The sequence below is a fragment of the Lichenostomus cassidix genome, chromosome 3 (genome assembly GCF_008360975.1).
Source record: "Lichenostomus cassidix isolate B80296 chromosome 3, HeHo_3.0, whole genome shotgun sequence".
In the NCBI taxonomy this organism is placed as follows: domain Eukaryota; kingdom Metazoa; phylum Chordata; class Aves; order Passeriformes; family Meliphagidae; genus Lichenostomus; species Lichenostomus cassidix.
The window spans coordinates 26522344-26536063 of NC_139483.1; the positions used below are offsets into that span (position 1 = coordinate 26522344).

At 41.2% G+C, this 13720-nt stretch overlaps 1 protein-coding gene across 1 annotated transcript in view; it reads left to right on the forward strand.

Annotated features, from left to right (window-relative positions):
• Window positions 1–1561: 1561 nt before the first annotated feature.
• Window positions 1562–13720, forward strand: part of TTC7A (tetratricopeptide repeat domain 7A) — a 189619-nt gene continuing 177460 nt past the window's right edge. The window contains exons 1-2 of the mRNA XM_085055027.1: window positions 1562–1697; window positions 2692–2873. The gene's annotated coding sequence lies outside the window, so the exon portion shown is untranslated. The remainder of the gene's footprint in view (window positions 1698–2691; window positions 2874–13720) is intronic.

A 13720-nucleotide genomic window follows, 5' to 3' on the forward strand; every position in this document is an offset into this window, starting at 1 on the left:
AGAGCAGACACCGTTTCTCTGCCTCTGCTGTAAAAAAGGCATACAGATACATGGATAAGCTCAGTTGCTCCACATTTCAAGCCAAAAAGCATTTCAGGAACAGCTTCAAAGGCACTCAGCTCAGACTAATGGGAGGGGAGGGTACAGGAGATCATATTCACTGTTTAGTCTTGGAAAAATCAGAATAATTAGTTTTTCTGGTTTCATCAGAAATTTTTTCTTTAACATAGATAAGATACATTTTTTAAAGATAAGAAACATGGAAATTATTACTTAAAATCAATAAATTGCAATTCCTATGAGTATGGGAATGGCCTGTCTGGAGCAGTTGGGTTTATATCCTCAAGGGAGAGGTTGGAGAACGTCAGGGGGAAAAAGAGGAGTACATGATTGTTTCTGTACTGATTCACACATCTGTTTGCCATCCAAACTATCATTGTGGTGGTGACATGGACTGTTACAGCTAAGAGAAAAGAATGCAGAAAGTAATGGGGTTTCACCCTACAGCCCGAAATACTCAATGGTTTAGTGTTTTGAGTAAGGCGATAATCCAAAGCCTACAAAGGCAAAAGAAAAACAGCCTTTGGCTTCAGTGGGCATTGCATCAGGCCTCCAGATGACTGGTAATCAGCAAACTTCATACCGTATAGTTCTGTATGAAAGAAGCATTAGTTCTCCAACATACAGTCAGCTGAGGAGGAATAAGACATGCTGTGTCTTTGCAACTCACCCTTCTGGTCAGCAGACATCCCTGTCACTGCAGGCGATGCACATGCTCTTGTCCAACTGTGGAAACGCATCTAACTCTGCTTTGCAACCGCTGCTTCCCACTAAGCCATCTCCAGAGAGAGAATTAGCAGAGACTCCTTTATCACATACCCCAAATCTGAACCCTGGGTTATATTTAAACGAGCACAGGAAAGAGAATGAAGACTCTATGACCCCTGGGAATTGGGGGATTGTTTTTTCTAAACTGGAGGGTGAATGTCGGAAGATCAGATTACAAGTGTCTACCCACATGTTTTCACTGTGTGGTGGGTCACCTGGAGTTCAGGCTCTGTAAATTCCAAGGAGGTGGTTCCAGAGCAGTTTAAGCACTTCAGCAATTCCTAGCACTGGTGGTCTCAGCCTGGGAAGGATTTCCTAACATGTCTGAAAGCCAAAAGCTTCTTTGCTAATTTAATAAAGAAGAGTGAACCAGTGGGTAAGTCCCTAGAAGATAGAATAAATCGGGCTAATTTGTTATATAATCCCTTTTTAATGTGGAGAATTAAGGTGATGGCAAGACGACTATATGTTTAATTTTCCAAATAATTACTGGTGGGTATTGACATTAAAGGTGGTAGGGAGCAAGTTAATTTCTGCTTGTTGTTTTCAGCACATGCCAAACTCTTACTTCACACCAGTGAGAAAAGGCTGGAAGTTGTACATTCCATATGTGTGAAGTAAGAGTTGGCACAAATCACCAAAAGTAGAAAATAAAAAACCACTAAAGTCCAGCAACCTGAACTGTCACTTGCTGACTTTTTTTTTTTTTGTCTAGTTAGGTCCTCCTCAATGCAAATAATGTGCAAGAAGGCAGCAGTAGCCTCTGTTTTCCAACATCCTCCTCCTCTACATGCTTGTGATGTGCTGTCCCAGGCAGCCCCAGAGTAGGTTGAGAGTGCAGCAGGGGAGGATGAAATTGCATGACTCAGGTTGGTCCTTTCTTCTGCTGGTTCTCTTGGCCATGAAAAACCTGTTCTTCCCCACTGATAGGAATGGAGGTGCTTGGGGCAGCTCCACCGTATGAATCAGGATAGCAGAGTTTTATAGTTACTTTATGGAATTTGCTAGCACTGCTGAATTTGACCCAAAACTGCTGGAGGTAGCTATATCTACACAACCTGCCTCTAACTCATGTGTCCTTACATAGGCCTGGGATATCTTTGGCATTTATACCATGGCTGCCAGCACTCCAGAGGCACCAAGGGGTTCTGATGGCCTGCCCATCCCCCTGCTCAACCTGCCCAAGGCCCTGGTGCTCATGTCAGCCCCCAGAGCCCCTCTACACCAGTGATACTGCAGCAGGGCCAGTCTCCAGCTGCCCACAGTGCTGTCTGGCCATGGGCCCCACAGAGCCAGACCCACATCCCATCCTGTCACTGCAGCCCAAGGGGGGCCCTGGCAATGGCCATGGGTTACAGGAGTTTTCCCACATGCTTTCTGTTCAAGATGATGTCCTTTGCTCACAGGATTTCTGTGATCATCTAAGGCTTTGCTGTCACTTGCATAAGTACATATGTAAGTATACTTATTGAGAGTCAAACCATGCATATGAAATAAGGGATATATTGTTATTCTAAGATTTCCTCCTACCTGCCTGTCCTGCAATCTCCCTTTCTCCTCCCTTTGCTCTCTAGTGTCTTGTTTACAGGGAAGAAGAGAAATTAGGGGTGAAGTGAGGCAGGAAAGAATGACTAGGCAAATTCATGTCAGGAGTTAATTTCAGCATGTTTCATATCAAATCACTCAGGAATCGCACAAATAGATACTTTCCTCCTATTTTGTTGATGGATAGAATATTACTTGTAAGCCAAAGCTTTCTTGTTCAAATCACTCCCTTATTTTATTTTTAAAGAAAGAATCTGTTTTGCAATTTGACATATTTCTTGTTTTCAGACTGTTGATTTTCTGTGTGTTTAACTCCAGGCTTCCTACAACTGACAGCTATTATCTCACCTTATGAAAATTATGCATGACTTCTGGAAGTCATCCATCAAAGGAGAGAGCACACAACACTCTGAGAAGCTGGTACCTTCTCTCTAGTTATCCAGGTTGATGGTTGTTCAAGTGAACCTATTAACTGCCTGAAGTGACTTGCATCTTTACAGGTATGGGACTATATTGTCTTTCTTTGCTGTGTTTAAATGGCAAATGCTGCTCCTGTGTAGTGTCGTGGTTTAACTTTATTTCTGGCCTGGTGGTTCCAAATGCAGCTGGCTATGTTTTCATTGGGCAGTAGACCCTTCCTGAGCCTGCAGAAGTAATGGCTGCAAGTGAATGTCCCATCTTCCCTTTATCTCACATTCTGTGAAAATGGCCTCAGTTCAAGGTTTATGCCTTTCAGTGGAGCACTTAAACACACACTTAGCTCTAAGCACTTAATTCCTATCATTTCATTGCACAGGGATGGATTTAAATGCCTACTCATAATTCATGGCTTGCCAGCACTTCAACAGTTTCTTTTGCAGTGGCCAGATAAGATAAAAGAGGAGCCAGCCCTGACAGTGCCTGGGGGTATAGTTCACTTTCTGGTAGTGATGGACACCACCATTCAAACCTTTCATGATACTCCCAAGTAGGGATTGATGGGGCCCTAGGTCCAGCTGCTCACTGAGGAAAGGAAAGGTTCTCTCCAGAAACCTGAGTCTGACCTACAGGGAAACAGGAGAGAGAAAGATTCCCCTGCTTTCTCTGGTTATGGCTACTGGTAGCATCATGCTCGGCTAGGGCAGATCACCCCAGCAGCACAGTAGGGGTCAAGCCTTTAAGCTGTGGCCATAACATATCAATCTGACAGCATATCCCTTCCAAATCCTATACCACCATCCCCAGTCACCCACAACCTCTCTTCTCTGCTGTGTCTCCTCCCAAGATCAGCTCACCCTTAAGAGTATGTTTAAGGGCAGCTCAGAAAGTGAAAAGAGAGGAAAGGCATTGTTCATCCTGTTTATGGTCTGACTGAGCTAATAGTCTGAGCACCTTGTCCACACTGGGATTAGGTCCGAAGAAATAACTGATCACAAGAATAAGAGAAAAATAAATAGACCATATTCATCTGAATGATAGAAATTATCTTTGTGGGTGATGCCAAAATGTAATGGGATGGTTTGAAGTGTGGCCAGTGATAGACTGCAGTTTTTCACTCCAGTTACAGCAGAGGTGAGTTCAGAAGCTGTACCTATCCTGGGAGGAGGGGTTGTAAGGTAGTACATAGTAATCTGTATCAAACTGAGATTTTTCAGAGAGTTTCTAGCTGGAATTTGGAAATATCTTTGGAAGCTTTACAATAATTTCATTTTACTGGAATCTGTATGTATTAACATTTTTTCCTATGGCAATGAAGAAAGAGTTTGGCTTAGGACTAGCTGCCGCTGGCTTCCCAAGAATTATAAAACCAAGCTAATAAATTACTTTGATCAGATAGCACACCTCACTCTTGTCCCACTGTGGCACTGTTCCAGTCAGTTTCCAGCCCAAGCAGCTGCTTGGGGAAGAGTGAACTGCTATGTCCTCTTGGCAGAGCTGTGACCAGCTTTATTTAAAGGCTTTTTTAAAGGCTTGTGATAGAGCATATTCTGCTCTCATTTATACCAAGTAAAAACATATTATGAGTTGTTAGCCCAGTTCTTGTCCTTTTGTGCTGCTGCAGCAAAAAAAGTCAGAAAACTGCTCTTACCGATAAAGTCTGGAGAAGTTATTCTGTAAAGGGATAGCTTGGCTTGGGCAGCCCCTGCTCTGCTCGTCGTGCTGACAGCACAGCTGAGTGCCTCTGGGAGTGTCACCCAAAAACTTTGGGCTGCTGGAAAGGGCTAAGTGGCATGGCTCTGAAGAGGAGCCCTGTAGCTGCTGTCTTGCCAGTTGCTGGCAGTTTTGGTCAAGCTGCACTTGTGCCCCTGTGCCACCCTGATTTTAAGTGTGGCCATCTGGGATGGCTAAAACTGAGCTGAAAAACTGGACTACTTTGTTGACATGTGACTTTTAAGTTGTGTAGGTAATGACGGACAAGTTAAGCTGGGGAGGAAGTGCGCTAGTCAGCCACCTTGGGAATTCCTCTTTCTGAACATGGGTGGTATCTTTTGTGGCACTGCTTTGCCATTTTGTGCAAATTCCCAGCTCTTTAGAGATCCAGTTGACTATCAAACAAAAGAACCCTCACATTGTATGCCAGTCTGGGTACATACTTGATGTGAATGAATACAAAGACCTATTCATCACTCCTAGTGCTCACATAACTGATAGATTAAATCACTCTCTGGCTGTGAAGATGACAGTGGCCCAATAGTTAATGCTGTCTAACAGCCTCCATTAGAAGACGTTGTTTTCGATTGTTTATAATTTTGCCAGACTTCAGCTGCTTGAGCTGGATTTTCCCATGCCATATGTCACCAGAAACTGAAGGTTTGTGTGTGGAAAGGCCTAGATGAATAGTCATGGCATTGCCAAGTTCATGTATCACTGAAAAGTCACTTGAACACAAATTTTTAGGGAGTAACTGTACATTTCTCCTCTCTTGAGGGAGAAGGAAAAACATCTGGTGTTATATGCTCCCCAGTGGTTTGTGTTCAGGCTGAAGTTGGAGTTACTGCTAAACAGCTGGAATGCAAAAAGTTCCATGTCAAAGACTGTCAACTTGTTGGATATTGTGGACACTTTTAACCTTTTGCAATGTCTTTTGAGGCTGCACTTCATCCACTGACATACTTAGTCTCATATTGTACTCCATGTTGTTGACAGAAGTTGTTTGAAACAGGCTGAGATTATGCTCCCAGGGAGCACAGTTAGGGAAGAGGGCATCTAATGGCTTGAGTTTGAGCACATCTTGGGTTTGTGTATGTGTGATGGCTTTATGGCTCTCCTCTGCTCACCTTTCTCCTTCTTTACTGCTGTCCACTTGTCATATTTCTGACCAGCAATCCCTGTCACATAGGATTAGAACCAGACTTTCAAATCTCCATGCTGCTCTGAGTACCAGGCTGAAGTTCCTAGTTCCTAAGGATGAATTAGCTTGGCAGCTTTTAAAATTACTTTTATTAGGTCTGCTGAATCAATGTTGCTACTTTGCATTTCCTCTGCATTTCCAAATCCTCTGCATTTCCAAATGCATTTCCAAATCCTCTGCATTTCCAAATGCAAATCCTCTGCATTTCCAAACACTACTGCAGATGGCAACAGGAAGAGCTTTCAGGCTGAACAGTCCCTAAGTGAGGTGGTTGTGTTGGGAGGATATTTGGTAACCAGAAATAAGTGGTATGGGGGTGTGGGTCAGGAGTGCAATGGGGCTTAGAGGACCTCAAGTGTCTTTGAGGATGATGTGTATTTCTGTGAGTAGTATCTGCACATGACAGCTCAACTGCGCATTGGGTGGAATGGGCTCTCTGATCTGCAGCCTATATAACCTTTTCCCATTCCCCACAGAGACTTTTATTAAGTGAGCTTTACAAGGTTCTAGAAAGGACCTCTACCTGCCACAGGAATCTGAAATTGTCCATGTAAGGTCCCCAGGGGGAATTTTTCCTTAACCATTATGCAAACCAGAAAATTTCTGGATCTCAGTAAAAACTGTGTGTGCTATATTTTCCCAAAATGGGCATCACTGTGAATTGTAGGAGCTTTTGCCTAGGAACTATCTAGAGGCAGACTTTATAACCATATAGAATATTTTCATTCAACTACCTGCACTACTGGACCATCATATGATATAGAGCTCTGACAAACCTGAGTTCCCACTAAACTGGATAGCTTGGGTCCAATTAGTACCATTATCCCAGAAAGACTATTCAGGATGGCCTGGCAACAACAGCTGGCCATTGAGCTCTGCTTTTAGAGTGGGTTTTGCAGTGTGCTGTGTTCTGTAAGGGCAGTGCCATGGTGTTGCAGTACCTTGGCTGGCTATTTTAATGCTAGTTTGGTGCCATGCTGCAGTTTTAATAAGGTCTGTGGTAGAGGCACATCTGCAGTCAGAAATTGTCATTATTCTGCACTGCTAGCATGGTGTAATGCACTGCACAGATCTTCATGCCAAGATTTTAGAAAACTAATATGGACCCTATAAACATTTTAATGGGAGGAAGCAAAAATTCTTGCATGACCTGACAGGTCTTTTTGTCTCCTAGGCAGGACTTCATATGGAGGAAGTGGTCTTTCCCTTAGTGACAATAAAGGCACTTCATATTTTTGCTGCAATGGAAAGATCATGTATTATATAGATCCCACTCAACAGTATTCAGCAAACTGCAGATGTCTTTAAGTTTCCATTATAAACTTGATTTTATTCCTATTCCTCCCTTTGCCAAAATTAGCCCTATCCACCTACAACTTCACAGGCATAATCTTATTCTGGGACAGATTTTTTGGAAGGGTTGAAGGAAACTGGTCAAGGTGTTTAAGAGAGATGATGGCTAAAAAAAAATGAGTTCATCTGCTTGGAGAGTTTCCTAAAGACTTTTTGGCTTGTCACATCCTGAAAATTCATTTGGCTAGGGATTCAAAAAATATTTCAGATCTGCTGGTCTTGGCTAAAAATGGTGCCTTTGAATAGTTTTAGGCTGTCAGGTGACAGAACTATTTGGTTACTGAAAATGGTCCCTGCCTTGGTGTGTGTACATATATGTGTTACGTGCTCTTTGGAGATCTTAACTCAACTAGTCAGTGCCAGTGGGCTTATAAATTTATGGTGGCATATGTAAGGTTTCTAAACAACTTTGCATGTATCCTGAACAGGCATATTCCTTACCTGAGACTGGTACTGTCTGCAGGTACTGCTGTCTAAAGTCCTCACCTGTATGTTTCCTGGTTCCCACTGCAATCCATGCTGAAATTGACAGCATGGCTTTACAGTCCCTTCTGCACCCTTCCTGGAGGCCTTTTTCAAAGGGAACGGAATTCAAAGTTCAGTCTACTCACCTCAGTGCTTTTTATGGGTCAAAAAATTCGTACCTGCCATGATTTGTGCCAACATGTCAGTCTCTGATGGCTGTGAGCCACACAGCAGACTTAAGCCAATATTATTTTTCAGCATATGTTTTGTGGCTTATTTGTGGTGTTACAACAATAAGTTCTGAGGCATAATATTCTATTCTTAAAGAGGATTTATTGCAAAGTATGTGCTTAGAACTTTCTCATAATTGGGAAATTTTTAAGGATGGTTCTTGAAGTATGACCAAAACCAGAGGCAAACATTCATTAAAAAATTTTCAGCATCTCTCACTTTAAGAAGAAAGACATCTGCAAACAGTATAGTTCTGCTATACCACTGCACTAATGTCATCTCCTTGGATGATTCTCTTAGCTTGCACTGAAAGTTAGAGCAGAGCAATGTGAACAGTAAAGTCTGCCCAGCACGTACCATTGACAATGGGACATGTTCTGTGAGACCTTGGGTTTAGTTAATAATGTTTCCAGACTTGGACATATAAGCCTTGATCTTTCTGAGCTCCAGACCTCAGTTGGTTTCACTGTTGTTAAAGCCAAGTCCCTGACCTACAAATTGCTGTAGTCTTGTGTGTACTTGGGAGAAGTACAACACCAGTCTTTCTCTGTTTATCATTCCATCAGCATCTGTTATTGACCACTATTTGAAGCAAGCTCTTGGACTAGATGGACCTGGGTTTTGACTCAGTATGAATGTTCTTACATTACATTCTCAGTGTCAACAAAAATAGTTGACTATTTGTTGAAAACAGATCTAGAAATTTACTTTGTCATTTTAAAGACTTAACAGTCTTTTTACTGTGTTTTTTTCTGGTTTTGTTTTGTTTGGGGTGGGGTTTTTTTGTTTTGTTTCAGTTTTTTTTTATTGTTTGGTTTTGGTGGGGTTTTGTTTTTTGGTTTTTTTTTGGTTTTTCGTTTTTTAGGTTTTTTTGTTTTTTGTTGGGTTTTTTTTTTTTTGGTGAAGAAGCTTTGGTATCTCTGTGCTCTTGAGCTAGGACTTGAATCCTAAGTGAAGCATTATCTTGGAGTCAGGAATATGATTTTATCCCCCATTCTGGTTCAAAGTGTTCAATTCTGGCTCTTGACAGTCACATTTTGAATGTGCTCAGTAGAAACTAGGAAGGGTTTTGCACCTAGATGCTGGTGACAGTGATCATACCCTGACAGGACTGAGCAGGAGGCTGCTGGTTGCAGACTGCTCTGCCATGGAGCCCAGGAACTGAGTGCAGGACTGTCACACTGGCCACTGTCTTCTGGGAATAAAGAATGGCCAGACTGGAAGGCAGAAGTGATGAGTAAGTTTTCAGTGGAAACTTTTTAAGAAGGAAAATGGGTTATGATGGTAAGAAGGTATGTAAAACTGGCATCTAGACGGATTAGTTAAAAACTAGAGTATGGCTGGCTCCATGATAGTCTGAAGAGAGGATAAAGAAGGAAAGCTTACAGCAGGGAGAGAGGGGGATGGTCTGTGTGACCTTGGAGAAGATTTCTCTGAGTCCTGGAGCTAAGCACAAGCTCCGTGTTCAGGTCCTGTGTTCAGCTCTCAGCTGTGGATCCCACCATAAGGGACTTCTCCTCCCAAATCAAGTCCACACAGATGCTGACAGTCACTGACCCACTGAAAGATAGGCTTTCACTGGAAGGAATCTGGAGAAGTCATTAACTCCACTTTTCTATCCCAAAACCAAGTTGTAGTCACATCACCCCAAGCTGCAGTATCTTATTGTTGATATAGAAGTTTTGTCCAATGTCCAATGTAAATCTCCCAAGGTGTTTGTTTTATGCTTTTTAATGTTTTATTCTTCCTGATCTTTCTACCAGGAACATATTAGTTCCTTCACCTTTGCAAAAGCTTTTTAGTTAAAGAATATTAACTTTCTGTCTCAGTTGTTACTTCTTCAGAGAAAAAAGCCACATTTCTTGCAGTCTTCCCTCATAGAGGGAAGACCCTTCTCAATATTTTCTGATCTCCCCTGCCAACTATTTCATCTCTTAATTGAAGTACAGTGCACTAAACAGGTTATGGTCTTCCAGATGAATCTGTAACTATGGGGATCAGCCCACATGGACTCTTTCAGTAGTCTTTAAGACCCTTTAAACATCCTGACATGAGGGCTTTGCCATTCAGGCTCAGCCTGTTCCAACATAGTCCCTAGTCTTTTCTCCTGTGAACTGGTACCTAGACAGTTTTAGAAGTATAGATGAATATTTCTGTGTAAGTATTTTGCACTATTGTATTCCATCCATTTTAGATGACTTCTCTAAGTCATATCAAGAACATTTTAAATTCTGATTTTTTTAGGATCTATAACATCTGCAGACCTTCCTTGTTCCATCTGCAAGATTCATACTCATACTTCATATTCAATCTTCTGTGCCTTCACTGAAAACATAAAGCCTTTATACAGGATCAAGGCCCATAGAATTCCTTACAAAACATACATATTTTGATATGTTAGGATGGAATTACCCTGTGGATACAATTATCCAACCAGACTTGACCTCCTGCCCCTTCCCACAGCACTTTCATTTAGAACACAGTTCACGAGCCTGTCCATGAAGAAATTATAGGAAGTACTGCTAAAGGCCTTGCAAAATATTAAATGAAATAAATTCAAGCTATGTGACATCTCCAGCTAGTACTGCAACTGCCCTTTAGAACTCCTAGAATGAAGTTGCTCAGGGGACTGGAAGACATCTAATGTGGTATGTTATTCTCTAAGCAAGTTTTGCATATTTTAGGCTGAAATTCTGGCCCCTAAATAATTGCACTGTCTGGTTGCTGTTTTTTAGTAAGATTGATGAAAAAGGGAGAAAAAAGAGGCATTAAACTCTTCCACTTCCTTAACATACTCTGCACATTCCCATCATAGAGTACTGGTCAAAACTTCCTTTGGTTTTTCCTCTTCTTACCTGTAAAATGTGTTTTATTTTTGGTAATTTTTCCTGGTGGTATCTAGTCCATTTTATCTTTAGTAATTGTTTACACCCTTTCCACACTCACCCTCCCATGAATGGAGTATTGTGCAGGGTTCTCAACCAGCTGCACTAGTCTCTACTTTACAGATATCTCGCTTACAACTGAGGTCAATTAAAAGGTTGTAAATTATCTGACTTCTGCTGAATTTCCTTACTTTCCTCTAAAATGCCATAGGTTGCACTTGGTTTCTTATTAGCATTTCTTGAATGAACTGACAGCTCTCCATAATCTGTTCTTCCCTTAGATTTGCCTCTTATTAGATCTTCCCTACCCATTCTCTGAGTTTATTGACATCTGCCTTCTTGAAATCTAATGCTGTCAGTCACTTGGATCAAGTGGCAGAAGATGACACTATGTTCACTGCAGTGCTGATTTCTTGTAAAATGTCACATCTGGCAGCAGAATTGGAGTTGTATGTTACACTGCCCTCTACCTACATGCAAAGCTGCAGTGCAGCTGAGGAAGGTTGTGACAATTACAGTGTGTATTAGGCCTTAAGATTAAGGCTGCTCTTCAGAATTTATCATAGAGAATGGGAAGAAAAATACAACTTCAGAGAAACTTTCTTTAGGGTATTAATAACTGTCCTCATAGGGAATCTCAGTGTGGACAAAGGATCTGAACTAATGAAGTGTTTAGAATGCAAACTTCTTGTGATAATAAATACTCCACACTAAGGTATGCAAGGATCCTGCCTAATACTCAACCATTTTTACTGACAATATTAAAATGATAGTTCCTTTACTATCACATCAAGTCAATTATGATTCCCTAAAGATTGAAAATTAATTACCAGTAACCAGTCCCAGCTGTAGTCAATTTTTATGACAGCTATAAACTAATAAAAATGTAGGCATCATACTGTCAATGTGGTGTTGGAAGACAGAGGAGCAAGCTTTGCCTATAATCAGAGTACTGCTGATGGTTTAGGGAAATCCAGGCTGTTGAACCACTCTGTTCCATACTGCAGGGAACTGAAATGCAGTGTCCATACGCTATCTAGTGGCTCTGTTGATTATGACATTATCTCTGAATCACTCTTCTTTCACTTGTGAATTGTAGAATTAAAAAATACTTTGGACAAAACTGGAATTTGTAAGTCTCTAACCATCCCTAATGAATCGAAGACATTCTGAGGTCGTGATTAATAAAAAACCCAAAAAGGTAGTAAAGCCTGTGTGAATGTGCAGTTAGTGTTGATGGGGACTTCTAGGCAGTCAGTCCTGTCATTAACAGCATTCTGACAGGCACTGGTCAAGCTGGTAAGATCTTTCTCTTTTCTATACAAGGTTCTAGATTTATTACTAAAAAAATCAATCAGTTTAGGAGTGGTTCAAGAACGAGTTTAAGTATCTTTAGTTGCTAGATTCTGCAATATTTTGTGAGGTAAAAGCAGATAATCTAAATATTTTAAACTGAGCGCATAGCAGACAGTAATGCAAGGCTAGCTGTGCTCTCCTCCAATGGGGAAGGCTGATCTTCATCCCTTGAGATCATGGACTAGGAAGATGTGAAGATCACACACAACAGCATTCTCCTGGTCTTCTGTTTCTGCCAGGGATGTGATTGATCTTTAATACAACAAAGAGCCCTTCTGCTTTGTTATTTATCTGTGAAATGGATATTGTACTGTTCTATGGAAGCTAAAACCGCTTTATAGTTGATGAATACTACTGTTGTAAAGGCCATACTTTCTATGTTTTATACATATGAAACAGGAAATATTGTATTTATACATGGCCTGTACCAGCACATTTAGGGGTACCATCTGAGCTCCAGCTAGCACACAAATTAGTTGTATTTGAAAAAAAGTAAGTCTGATTCACCATCACTCTCAGCAATTTTGCACTGCTTTACTTAATAACTGAGAAAGCTCTCTAGACAGCTCTTAAAACACTTATCTTTAATTGTACTTAATTACATATGTGTATTTGTTTTAGGAGGTTGAGTGAAGACATGATGATGCAGGTTTCAGCTTGGGTAACTTTTCTTGAACTGTTCTTTCTAGGAGAGCAGAAATTTTATTGTTCTTCATGTATATCAGAGGTGCCAATTCTGTTCCCCCTTTTCAGTAAATAATTTTTCTATTTATGCATACTTCTGAACCCTTAAAACAAGTTTAAAATAGCTGGCAAATAATGTTCATAGTACCAGCATTTATCAAAATGATTTTCAATATAAAGCTTCTATGGTGCATGTCTTTAACCTCATACAATAGCAGCTAAAAAATATGCATATGAACACAACATATGTATATAAATGGATTTAGGGGTGGTTTGAACGTGATGAGAAAACTGTGCATAATGGTCAGTACCTTGGTCATGTCCTTTCATCTCAAACACAAAGCTGAGAGTCTTATGTATTGTGCTAATTTTGGCTTGGCAAAGAGTTCATTTTCTTCACAGTTGCTAGTATAGAGTTGTGTTTCATATTTGCACTGAAAACAGTGCTGACAACACAGGGATTTTTCATTACTGCTGAGCAGAGCTTACAGAGTCCAGATAATTTCTGCCTTTCACCCCACCATACCAGTGAGAGGTGCACAAGGAGCTGAGAGAGGACAGAGCCAGGACAGCTCAAAGGGATACTCCTGAGCATATGGTGTCATGCTCAGCCTATAAAGCTGAGGGGGATGAAGGAAGAAAAGGGGATATAGTTGGAGTTGATGGCATTTGTCTTCCCAAGCAATCATTTTGTGTGATGGAGCCCTGCTTTCTTGACATCCACCAGCCCATGGGAAGGCGTGAAGGAATTGCCTATTTTGCTTTGCTTGCACTCAGGACTTTTGCTTCAGCTATTAAACTGTCTTCATTTCAATCCCCAAGACTTCCTACTTTTACCCTTCCAATTCTCTCTGCCATCCGGCCAGGGGGAGTGAGCAGCTCTGTGGTCCCTTACTGCTAGCTGGGGTTAAACCACATGAGCAATGAGTATATGAGAGTTGACAGGGCTACAGGCAACCTGCTTTAAGTGCTCAAAGCTGAGCAGCTTAACCTCTTCTGCCCTCTTAGCCACTAGCATTTCCTACACTTTTTTTCTGATTCA